The sequence below is a fragment of the Chlorocebus sabaeus genome, chromosome 12 (assembly GCF_047675955.1).
Source record: "Chlorocebus sabaeus isolate Y175 chromosome 12, mChlSab1.0.hap1, whole genome shotgun sequence".
NCBI lineage: Eukaryota > Metazoa > Chordata > Mammalia > Primates > Cercopithecidae > Chlorocebus > Chlorocebus sabaeus.
This window is the reverse complement of record NC_132915.1, coordinates 68,514,349-68,527,207: the sequence shown is the minus strand read 5'-3', so window position 1 is coordinate 68,527,207 and position 12,859 is coordinate 68,514,349. Positions and strand designations below refer to the sequence as shown.

Here is a 12,859-nt window from a genome sequence, read left to right as displayed (position 1 = left end):
GAGTAGCAGGGATTACAGGAATGCATCACCACGCCCCGCTAATTTTTGTATTTTTAGTAGAGGAGGGGTTTCACCATGTTGGCCAGGCTGGTATTGAACTCCTGACCTCAAATGATCTGCCTGCCTCGGCCTCCCAAAGTGTTGGGATTACAGGCGTGAGGCACTGCATCTGGCCAACTTTTCTTAAGGCTCATTTGGTTTGTCTGGGAGCTCTGCTTCGGTCTTCTCTCAGTTCCTAGCTGAACTTGTGTTGTGCACTTCTCTTACCAGTTGTATTATCTTTGGTTTCCAGACTACAGCAAGTCAGCCAATTAGGAACGAGTGTAGGGTTGATGGAGACAGCCGATGTAGGGTTGATAGCCAGTGGCAAGAAATGGCAGCGTACTGCCTGACCCGGAGGGTGAGAAAGGGAAGAAATGTCAAAGACCCTGAGGATTTGAAAAGCATGTTGGGAAATTAGGATGGAGGGCAGTGTAACACCCCATACCCTGTATCTTCCCCAGGGGGCCACATATGTTCCTGGCAGGTCCATGGCTTGAAATTCATAACCATTGGTTGGACTTGGTAAGTCACTTAACCTCTCTGAATCTCAGTTTCCTTATCTATAAGATGGAAATAGTAATTTATCAGCTTTCTATGTGTCAGACACTGTTCTTAGTTCTTTACATGTATGAATTTAATTCTCACAATTTACCATGAAGGAACCACTAGTTATTAGCACTAAGCAGCTGAGGCACAAACAGGTGCAAACTTGCACAAGTTCACCTAGTTCATAGATGACAGAACCGGGATTGAGAGGCAGGAAGCCAGGCTCTGGTGTCACATTCCGGACCGTAGCTTTTGTTCTGGGGGCAATTCCCCTCCCTCCAACACAGAGCTGTTTAGAGGGTGAAATTAAATATGTATCAAGGAGTCCAGTACAGTTCCGGGCACACACTGAGTGGCCTGGAAGAAAGGATCTGGGCTATGTACAGCACCATGTGTTTTTCGAGAGCAGGGAGTCGACACTGATTATTCCTGGAGGGTGAGATTGGAGGCAAGGGAAGTGGGGAGCAACTTGGCGCCTCTCGCTTCATCCATGACTGTATTGTTGGAGTCTTCTACAAGTACATGTTACCTTAGCAATTTCAAAAGGTACTGGGGATGGGGAGGAGAAAGAATTTTGAACAGTAAGGTCATGTCTAAAACCTGCAGCCATGTCTAAATCGCATTTTAAAAATTAGTCTATCAAACACGGCTTAAGTTGGAGCACTTAATGATATACGCTTTATTATGTAGAACTTCACTTCCGTGGAACAGCTGATGCCTTTTCACCAGTCCGCTGTGAATGCCACCTCTTACTGTGCCGAGACAGGCTTGTGGTCCTTCCTCATTTCCTCAGTAAATTTCACACCAGGAGGACTCTGTGCCTCTGGGGTCTACAGCTGGGCCCTCCAGACCATCTGCATTGACCGTGTGCTCTGGTGTGTCCCGCATCCTGCTAGGGGCTGGTGATTCAGGGGTGAGTTGGGTGGCATCCCTGCCTCAGGAGCCTATAAAGTGAGAGAGGCAGAGGTGGCCAGCCAGCCCAGGGCTGACCCGAGGTTGTCCCTGGGCAGGGGCATTTCTTCTTATGGAAGGATCCATCAGAGTGGTGTGTCAGCTGAACAGAGGGAGGTGAAGAATTTGATTGAAAAGGTTGCAGGACAGAGAAGCTGTTCCAGGTTGAGAGAACAACAGGCAGCGGGAAGGTTAATATACCCTGAAAGTCTGTTTCTGGGCAGTAGCATCACTGAGACCTGTGTTAAAAAGAGCCAGCTCCTGGATGAATTGAGTTTACAGTCTCCGTTTGAGGTCAAGTTCTATAGGGTTGATCTTCACATATGTCTGTCTCCCTCCCTTCCTCCCCACCAAAGCACCTTTTTATCCTTCTCCATTCCCATTCCCCTCTTCTTCCCTCCACAGAAACAACAGCTATCTAGAAGTGAGTTCTATTTTTCCCATCTCTATTGTCATGTCTTATTGCAGATGTACATGTCTGTAAATAATCTATAGTATTTTTAAGCTTTATGTAAACATCATACTATATATATAACATTCTATAGCCCATTTTGTTTTACTCATTTTAGTTTGTCTTTTATTTATTTATTTAAATTTTTTTTTTTTTTTTTTTTTTTTTTTTTTTTTTTTTTGAGACACCGTTTCGCTCTTGTTGCCCAGGCTGAGGTGCATTGACGCAATCTCAGCTCACTGCAACCACTGCCTCCCAGAGTCAAGCAATTCTCCTGCCTCAGCCTCCCGAGTAGCTGGGATTACAGGCATGCACCACTATGCCTGGGTAATTTTTGTATTATTAGTAGAGGTGGGTTTCACCATGTTGCCCAGGCTGGTCTCAAACTTCTGACCTCAGGTGATCCACCTGCCTTGGCCTCCCAAAGTGCTGGGATTACAGGTGTGAGCCACTGCGCCCGACCTAGTTTGTCTTTTAGTAGGTGGTTTTAATTGGTTTATATTTGTTGTGATTAATGATATATTTCTACCCTCTTATTTTGAGTGTTCCTTCTGCCACTCCCTCTTTTTCCTCTGCTGACATGGTTATATCCTTAACACTTTAGCATGTATCCTAAATTAATTTCTTTTGTTCTACTCAAATCTAATGCTATTCAATATCATTCTCCTCTACTGAACCTGATGAGAATTGTAATCATGCCTCACAACCCACTAATACCTGTTCTATCATTGTTTCCTAGAATTTTGGTTCCAAAAATTTTAGTTGTTATTATTTTCGTGTTATAGTTAGTAGCTCATTAACTTCGCTGACACATTTTCCTAATGCTTTTGCTCGCCACTGTTTTTTGTGCCCCTTTCCTTCTTCTGGGTTCCCTTTTCTTCTGGCTGAGTTCATTCTCAAGTTATACTCAGTGCATATGGTGAGTGCCAAGGATGGTCAACACTCTTAATATTTGGGTGTCTTAAAAGGTCTCCGTTTTCCTCTCACTTTTGGATACTGCTTTAGCAGAGTTCAGAATTCCAGGCATGCAGTTATTTCCCTTCAGAATTTGTCTTTTGGGCCGCTTGTTGCTGAAGAGATGTCTGCTGTCCATCCAGTTATTGACTCCTTAGAAACTGTCTTTTTCCGGTAACTCTTGAGGCCTATGCCTGGAACAGGCTTCCTCTCACTTTTATCATATTCTTTTGGCCACATCAAGTCACAAGGGCAGCCCAGATTCAAAAGGTGGGAAAGTAGACTCTACCCACCTCCAGCTTTTTTTTTACCCCCTGAGACAGGGTCTTTCTCCATCACCGAGGCTGGAGTGCAGTGGTACAATCATGGCTCACTGTAACCTCAATCTACTGGGCTCAAGCAATTCTTGTGCCTCAGCCTCCTGATGAGCTGGGACTACAGGTGTTTACCACCATGCCTGGCTAATTTTTTAAAATGTTTATAGAGATTGGGTATCATCATGTTGCCCAGGCTGGTCTCAAACTCATGGCTTCAAGCGATCCTCCCACCTTGGCCTCCCAAGGTGTTGGAATTATAGGCATAAACTGGTCGTGGGTGCAAACTCGACTTTTGATGGTAGGAGATTCGAAGTCATTCCAAAGGCCATGGGTATAGGAAGGGGTGAGTAACTGGCCATATTTGCATTCCATCTGTTGCTGTTTTCCACCTCGTCCTGCCATCCAGAGCGTGCAGCTTCCTGTGGGCTGAGGCAGCAGGTAGCAGTTGGTAGAACTTCGTCCCAGCTTTCCTCTAGAGCAGAGGCAGCCCTTCTCTACTGGCTCTGCTCCAACCCTTTGCTTCATATAGTGAGCTTGACTCTAGTTCTCTTTTGCATTGATTGTGGCTCTGGCCCCCGCCTTTACTTAGGGGTGCTATGAGTCTCTGTTACCCCAGAGAATTGTCAATGCCAGGCACTTCTCTCTGTATTGCACTCAGAGCCCATCAAGCCTGCAGCCTCATCTCCACTCACCATGTTGTGGTTTCTTCTTTCCCCCCTTGAGAATTTTATTTTTGAGTAATGCTATGTCTTCAAATTTTCTATTTTTGTATTTCAGCTATCATTGCTGTGTGTTTGTTACAGCAAGGAGGAGGAGACCTCAAAATGTGAATTTAATTTGCGATACCACCTTGGCTGGGATTCTTTTGTTTACTTTCTTCATAAAACAGTGCTTGTCACATTCTCCAGGAAACAGATGAGGCTGTGACAGCACATTAGAATGTATATAACTGTGATAGTGAGAACAAAAGCGCAGACTCTCTGGGTTAGAGGGGGCCCTCTAGTGCTTGAATCCCTCCTAAGTCTGTCACACAGGTGGGCATCTAACACCTGGACAGCTCCAGGACTGGCTGACCGACCACCTTTCTGTTGCATCCAAGCATAGGCCTGGCTTTGAAAAAAAATGTCATTATTCTCCATCTGGTGCCTGCCTCCCTGTAGTTTTCTGCCCCAGCCCCCGTATCCTAGTTCTGGTCATTTCCTCTGGAACCAAACACACCGCATCTGTGCTCTCTGCTGCTGAGAGCCCATCAGAGCTGTGCAGGCCATGCTGGGCCTGAGGGGGCCCTTCTACAGCTACAGGCTCTGCAGCCAAAACTCGTGGGATATAATTGGCTGTCCGCTCTCCAGACTGGCTGACTCTGGGGACACTCTGCAGGTGGTCCCTTCTCTCTTCCTGGGCAGGGCCCAGATAGAGCCTCGAAGATGGGTTTGAATAGACCAGCCAGGAACTGAGCAGGCCCATTCTCCACCTCCTGGATTCTGGAATGAATCATTCTCCTGGTGTAGCCTCCAGCTATGTTGTGAGATGAACTCAGGTGGCTCCTCGGTCAATTGCCATTCATTCATTCACTCCTTGGGTGCACCAGGGAAGCAGTGCTGAACAAGGCTGCCATGGAACGTGGGGTCTAGTGAGGCAGACAGATGTAGTGTGACCACAGCCACGAAGGCAAGGTACACGGTGTTGGGAGTGTGCGTGACTGGGGAACCTACCCAGAATCGGGGAGGCTTTTCTAAGAAAGTGGTGTGTGCTCTGAAGAGCACTTTCTCATTTTCTTAACATTTCCAAATCCAGATTCTCAAGAGAGAAAATCTCTGCCTTGCCAGCTCATTTTTCCTGGGCCTGCAAGGTTATAGGTCAGCAGCTAGCCTATGGCTTGGGTTTACATACCTTGTCCAATTAGCTATGCCTGGGATATATGAATCTTCCAATTTCATTCATTCATTCATTCATTCATTCATTCATTCATTCATTCATTCATTCCTCGGGTGCACTTGGGATGTGATGAAGGAATCCATAGCAGTTTTCGTTGTTGGAGAAGCTCAAGTAGGAAATACGTAGGGCAGGAATGGGATGGGGTGACAGTAAGTGTGGTGGCTCCATGGCTGAAGGAGACATGGCAACTACAAGGGACTGTGACTGAAGCCTAAGACACCAGGGTGACCTAGGGACAAGGTAGGCAGTGGAAGTGGCAGTGGCCATGCCACGCAGGGCCTTACAGGGCGGGAGGCAGGGTAGCGGCATTGATCTTTATCCCAGTCTTTATCTCAGGCTGGTGTTGGGGGCTGAGGAGCCCATTGTTGGGTGGAAGTAGCCCAGTTGGGAGAGGACAGGATGGTGGTTCTGTAGGCAGCAGGGAGGAATGACCTCCCTGGACAGAGGGAGACTTGAGAAAGCAGTGGAAGGTGGGGAGAGTGATGTCAAGGAGGCACCTTGTTTTTGTTGTTGTTGTTGTTTGTTTTTCAGACAGAGTCTCATTCTTTCATCCAGGCTGGAGTGCAATGGTGCATTCTCTGCTCACTGCAACCTTTGCCTCCTGGGCTCAGGCAATTCTCCAGAGTAACTGGGATTAAGGAGGCACCTTGTCTTTGCTTCCTGTGGCTGCCAGAACAAATTGCCACAAACAGGGTGGCTGAAAAGAGCACACGTTTTTTTCTGTCACAATCCTGGAGGCCAGAAGTCTGAAATCAAGCCTTGGCCGGGCCGGCTCTCTCTGGAGCCCCTGGGGAATAAACCAGTCCTTCTGGGCCTCTCCCTGCTTTTGGTCACTGTTGGCGTTCCCTGACTCGGGTCTGTGTGGTTCCAATCTCTGCCTCCCTGGTCACATTGTCTCCTGTCTCCTGCCTGTCTAGTCTAAGTCTATTTCTGCCTCACTCATGAGATTTATAGCCTACCTGGATATTACAGGATAAGCTCCTCCTCTCAAAAGCCTTCACTAAATCACGTTTTTGCCATGTAAGGTAATATTCCCTGTTTTACCATATAAGGCAGCATTCACAGTTCCAGGAGTTAGGGCACGGATGCATATTTTTGCAGGCTGCCTTTCAGCCAGGACGGTGCTAAGGACCTGACTATAGAAGTGAGCCCTCACGTAGTGCAGGCTGTGGGCCAGGCTCTGTGTCCTGACTGCTCCAGACAGGTTGACTCATTTTAAACCCAATGAGATAGGCACTATTGTCATCCTCTCTTTATAGGCAGGAAACTGAGGCTCAGAGAGGTTAAATGGGCCTGCTGTCAAGCCACCAAGTGGGAGTTAAGTCCAGGCAGCAGGCTCTGGAGCCCTTGGCAGGCTGCACTGCCTTCCTAGGCCGGGTGGATGGAGGATGGGTGCTGTCCACTGAAATGAGGCATCTGGGAGAGGGGCACAGGGAGGACAGGAGTTTGGTTTGGGGCATGGTGAGCCGCAGCCCCTGATATCCACATGCTTCTATGTCCCCTTCATTGCCAAGTGCAGCCTCCGTGTCTGGGTTTCTGACCTTGGCCATGGCCCCTCTGCCCTTTTGGCTTGCGGAAACAGCCTCCCAATGCTGCTATGGCAAGCCCTCTTCAGAACCACTAGCACCACTGCCCAGTGTCCTGGCCCTGAGCCTGGGTTTGGAGCCCTCAGTGTCTGCACAGACTTATTAGGGTAGCAGATGGGGCATCACAATGACTTTGAGGATGTAAGGGCTGTGCCACTGGCACCCAGGGACCCTGGAGCCCAGCTCTGCCCCAGGCCACTCCCAGCAGCTCCACCCTTCTGAGGGGGCCAAAAGCTGGAGGCCCTTAGCACCATGTCCCCTGAACCATGCCCTGCTCACTGCCAAAAACCCACCTTGGAGCCCTGCCCTTCAATCAGTCTTGCCACTCATTGCTTAGGGCTTAGGGCTTAGCCCTCCTAGATGGGTTAAGCTGGGAGGGGTTAGGTGCTCTGTTATGTGGAAAAATCACCCAATGAAATGTCAGGAGACCATTCCCACTCCTCCCCGACATTCACTTGAAATATGGGCATGCTTTGGATTTCATAGGTGGAAGGGAAAGGGCATTTGAGGTGCAAGAAACTGGGGGGAGGTGAGGAGCAAAGGCACAGAAGTGGGAAAAGATAAATTCTGCTTGGAAAATGCCAGCTGCAAGATGACTGTGATGTAGGGCACCTGAGGTGGGTGACGGAGGAGCTGGATGGGAGTGGGGGCAGAATTCAGGCTGTCTGAGATGCCAGAGATGGAACAATGGTTTTATAAGAAATGATTCTATGTCAGTTGCAGAGATTCTCCACCGATGCATGTTGTTTGTACATTTTTTTACATCACAACATCGTTTATTATGTGAATTTTTTACAATACAAACAAAAAATACAGAAATGCAATATATGAATACAGCTAAATGCAGAATGGTGACTTTTTTCTCTTCAAGAGGCCGTGATTCCCATTTCTAGTAAATTAAGAGACTGCATATAGGTAGAAACAGGTTGGTCATTAGCTTCACAATTTTGCCTGGAAATGATCTATACATGCATTTTTCCCCCTGCTACTTACCATAAAGTGTAAAAAGGAGTTAAAGTTTCCTTGTTGGCTCCTACCGTATGAAAGATGCTATATTCTATTTTAGCAGGGCCAATATATGGACACTAGCTAAATTAAATGTTATTACAAAAATGAAGTAATAATGAGATTCCGGCTAAAGAGGGCACTAAATGAGAATAATATATATTTAAAGAATCCACAACAAACAAACAAAAGGAGGGTGTTATAAAAAAGCTCTGGGTGCACTATAAGCATGTAGGGGTTTTTTTCCATGTGTGTTTTTAAACAATGGAAGTGTCAAAACATGGGTCAACTGTGTTATACTAAATTACATCATTGTATATGCTGCACTGAATGGAACCTTTGTATTATCATTATCATAGAGAAGCGTAGTTTGCATCATATTATGGCCTTTTGTCCTCAATGAAAACCTTCCAGAGTCCTTTTATTTTGGAATATCCTGTAAACAATCAAACCGTCAGAACATGATTGTACAACAGTAAAATGTTCTCTTGCATTCAACTGAAGATAATCTGTTTAATAAAAAAAGAAAAAGAAAAAGTAGGAAAGGGAGAGCTGTTACTAAGCACACAACACCCTATAGACAATTGAAGGCGTCTTAATCTCCATCAAGAACAACAACAACAAAAATAATGTTTGTCATGCTGTTTAATCCATCATTCTAGATAAAACGCTCAAATTGGTCAAACGGATCCAGCAAACACTGATGTCCAAGCTGGCATATTGGCAACTAATACGTAACTGGTGGTCAATGGAGAGTTTAAAAGATCTTCCTTTCTTCTTGTTCTTTTCCAAGGTTCTCGAAGAGTTCTGTTGTTCTAAAATACGTTGTTGAGCTTCCCGGTTTGCTTTCTCGTCCTCTGACGACGTTTTTCCTCTAATTCTTTATGCTGTGCTTCCAAATTATTTTTTCATTTGCTCATGGTGCCGCTGGAGCTCAACTTCAGAGTTCTTCAATTTTGAACTTTTTCTTTGACCTTCATCTCAAACATCTGCTCCATCTCCAGCTCCATCTTCTTCATTTTAGCTACATGCTCCCTTCTTTCTTCTTCCACTTGTGCCGGAGGGCTCTTAGTCAGCTGCCCTTTTTTCTTGTTGTTATCAATTCCATTATAAGTCATAGCTGCCAGTTTTTTGCTTCTGTAGTTCTCATAGTGAACATTATTAGTAACATCTTTCAAGTCCTGCATGTGTGTTCTTATCAACATATTTCTTAGAATTGTAAAATCACAATGTTCACCATTTTCAACTTCAGCAATACCCCAAGGATACTGCCTTCCTCTGATTGTTTCGCCATTAACTTCAGTGATAGTATTATTACCTACCACAGCAACAGGTAAATGGTCCTTTATCTTTTTAACAAGTTTATTTTCTTCTTTATTATCTGTTTCTAGAAATTCATATATTTTAATTTTATGTTCTTGGATTTCTTTCATTATCTGTTTTTAAACTGTTAGCATTCCCCTGGTGTGAGTGTGTCTGCTTTGGCAATAAGTGAGATGATACTCTTTCGTGCAAATGCTTCATAAACTCAATATTCAATGGTTTAAGTCCATGTCCTGAAGGAGCAATGAAGTATAAACAACACTGCACCCTGTTATCAGGCATCTGACGTCTATTCACTCGAGATTCTGCATTTAGGTAGTCCTCAAATTTACTATTAATGTAGCTGATTGTAAGGCTGCCAGCAATTACTGTCATCCACTGCATCTCCAAATCCTGGGGTATCAACTATTGTGAGCAGCAACTGAACACCACCTTCTTTGATTAAAACTTTGGATTGTTCCACCCACTACCATAGCGTGAATTCAAAACCAGATGTCTTAACTGATTTTCTGTATACTTGATTTGGGAGATTGGCAAATCCCACATAGCCTTCAAGGTTCTTCTGTTGAGATACTGAAGCGACATGAGGCTAGTGGTGGTTTGGTTGCCAGTGGAGCTGCGGGCGAGCAGGAAGATGAGCCTTAAGTCTGAACCCCGAGGAATTCATGTGGATCAATCGGACCTCCCGTGGTGCTGCTGTTGATGCTTCTCTCCTCAGCAGCAGCGGATCTCGCACTGTTTGGACTTTTTTTTTAAAAAAAGGAAAGTGATAATAAAAAAAAGATAATAGGCCGGGCACGGTGGCTCATGCCTGTAATCCCAGCACTTTGGGGGGCCGAACTGGGCGGATCACCTGAGGTCGGGAGTTCGAGACCAGCCTGACCAACATGGAGAAACCCTGTCTCTACTAAAAATACAAAATTAGCCAGGCGTGTTGGCACATGGCTGTAATCCCAGCTGCTCAGGAGACTGAGGCAGGAGAATCGCTTGAACCTGGGAGGCAGAGGTTGCGGTGAGCCAAGATTATGCCATTGCACTCCAGCCTGGACAAGAGAGTGAGACGCCATCTCAAAAAAAAAAAAAAGATAGTAGACACCATAGTGCTTCTGATGTGCCAGGCATTATTCCAAGCAGTTTGTATGTATTTACCCTTTAAATCCTCACATGAACTCGAGGAGGACAGTTCCATTATCCCGAATTACAGGTGAAGAAATGGGATGCTACAAGGTTAAGTGATGTGCTGGGGTCTCATGGCTAGTCTGCTTGTGTCACATGGTTTGAAGCCTCAGTTAAAGAAAGATGTGAAGGTAGCAGGGCGTCCTAGAGGCACACCTTGCCATAGCCCCAAATGGCAGCAACAGTCTCTAGACCCTTAGAAGATCCATTAAGAAAAGGAAGTGGGCCCTGAGGAATCATGGTGATTGCTGACCTCAGGCTGGGCTTGTGGGTTTCCCCATCACGTTCATGTGGGCATCACAGTAGCTCCATAAGGCAGGTGAGAGTCCATAGCCCAAGATGCAGATGTAAGCTTAGCCTCAGGGTGGCGAGTGGCCAACTGCAGATCTGCAGCACCATCCTGGGGAATGGCAGCTTGTACCAAGGCCACCTTGCTCTACCCTTTCTGAAAAATCCCCCTGTTCATGCTGAGAGCGGTGCTCCCCTTGTTGCCTCCAAGTTCTGCGGCTCATAGCACCTGAGACTGGCAGGGCAGGTGCAGTTGGAAACCTGACCTGGGGATGGTGGCCTGGCTGCTCCATTGTTACACTGCACATCCCTGTGGAGGCCTCAACAGAAGGAGAGGGGCACTGCTGCCCTGGTTTCGTCTCATGGGCACGCCCTGCCTTGTTCTGTTATGCCTTGTTGCCTTGCCATTTACATATCTTGTCTCCTGGCTGATGACAGCTTCCATGTCATTAGGGATGATCTGGCTGGGAGACCAGGAAGACAGGGACCTCGTCAGCCTTGGCTCTTGGTCCTTAGCTCCGGTGTGGTGAATGGCATATCGTGGGGGCTCAGTCATTATTTACTGGATCAGGGAAAGAATGATTGACCCCTGGGAGCTGAGAGGTCTACATTGGAGTAACAGCCCTGCAAGCAACTAGTTGTGAGTCCTCAGGAAAGCCAATTAATGTCTCCGAGCCTCAGTTTGCCATTTGTAAAGTGGGTGTGATAACGTTTGTTTTGAGTGTTACAGATGACTGTCAAGGGGAAAATGTGTGACATGTCTTTGTAACCTGGAAAGGGCCTTACATAAAGATCTTTATCACCAGCATTATGATTATTATGATTACCATTGTTGTCGCTGTTAGTGTGAGCATCCAGCCAGCATTAAAAACAAATGCATATGTAAGGACCAATCTTCCAGTGAGTGTTCCAATTCATGCAGGTGTTGGTCAATCAGTAAGCAATTTCTGAGGCCCTACTCTGCCCAGCCTTCTCCATGTTGTGGGTAGAAGGGAAAAGCATGACAACACAATCTTCTGGAACAAAAGCAAACATTAGGAGCCCAAAGGGTGGCTATTTTAGGAAGGGTGAGGGCGATGTTGGAGCAGAGACCAAGACACTGAGAACTTTGGTGAACCTGCAGTCTGTGACTCCATAGAGCTGCATGGATGTCCTGTCCTGCAGAAACTGTTGCTCAGTAAAGCCGATGAAATGGATGTGTGTAGGAGGTTGGGTGGGGGAATAAGCAAAGCTCCTTGGCAGGAAAATGAGCTGGCATCTCAAACTTTAGTGTGTACCCGGATCATCAGGGATGTGTATTAAAAATGGAGCAGCCCTAGAGAATCCGATTTGGTAGGTCTGGAATAGCGCTTGGGAAGTGGCATTTTAACAAGCCCCCGGGTAGTTCTGATGCAGTGGTCTACATCTTTGAAAAGCACCACCCTGCGCCCGGGCGGGTCTCCAAGCCTCAGCTTCCAGCTGTCAAAACCCAGCCAAACAGAACTGCTTAAAAATGCACAGAACACAATGAGAGAGCACACATCTGAATTCTAGGTGATATTTTCAGATGCAACGAGACGTTATTTTTGTCCGTGTTGGGAGGAAGGTTCTTGGGGTTTAGTGAACCAGAGCGGAGTCTGTTGCTCCATGCTGCTCTAATTATGGTCCCTGAAGCTCTCAGTGGGAAGCAAAAACCAGAATATTCTTTCTGAAGATCTTGTGTGCTACCCTGGAAGGTCTGTTTTGCAAAATTAATCAGCTTTGGGCCAGTTTCTTATCTTGAACCATGTGAGATTTCTGAGCTGCAGTTGCAGAAAGCATGCTTAGGGAAAATCACATCTTCGTGTCTTTGTTTCTAGTGTACTGGTGGAGCCTCACTCATGGGCCAGGCCCAGGGTGGGAGGCAAAAATCAGAGAGGCGATCCTTGCCCTTGAGGGGGGACAAAAAAAGCAAATGTAGAGCTGGAACATGAAGGAGAATAAAAAAAGTGTTGTTGGAAGGCTCAGTAAGGATCTTGAGAGAATAATATCAACCAAGGGGAAACTGGATAAGACATCAATTTCAAAATTTCCAGGATGAAACTGCTCCCTAAAAAGTAATTAGCGATATTAAATTCCTCCTCTCTCTAGCATGAATGAACCTTGGTCATTGAGGAAACACAGTGGAAAAGTTCCAGACCAAATCCTTTGCCGGAGAATGTCCACCCAGATCTTAGTTGCAGCGGGCAATGAGGAAGTTGCTGGAAGAATGATTTCCAGCCTTCAGGGATCTTGTTTATCTTTCTGAAACAGGGAATGCCTTGGCA

The 12,859-nt window shown here is 46.2% G+C and overlaps 1 protein-coding gene and 1 pseudogene across 1 annotated transcript in view; one reads left to right on the top strand and one right to left on the bottom strand.

Annotated features, from left to right (window-relative positions):
* The window catches only part of GABBR2 (gamma-aminobutyric acid type B receptor subunit 2), a 419,145-nt gene that overhangs the window by 90,969 nt on the left and 315,317 nt on the right, over positions 1-12,859 (top strand). The gene's annotated exons all lie outside the window — the stretch shown is intronic.
* LOC103219845 (septin-7-like) lies at positions 7,970-10,299 on the bottom strand (annotated as a pseudogene).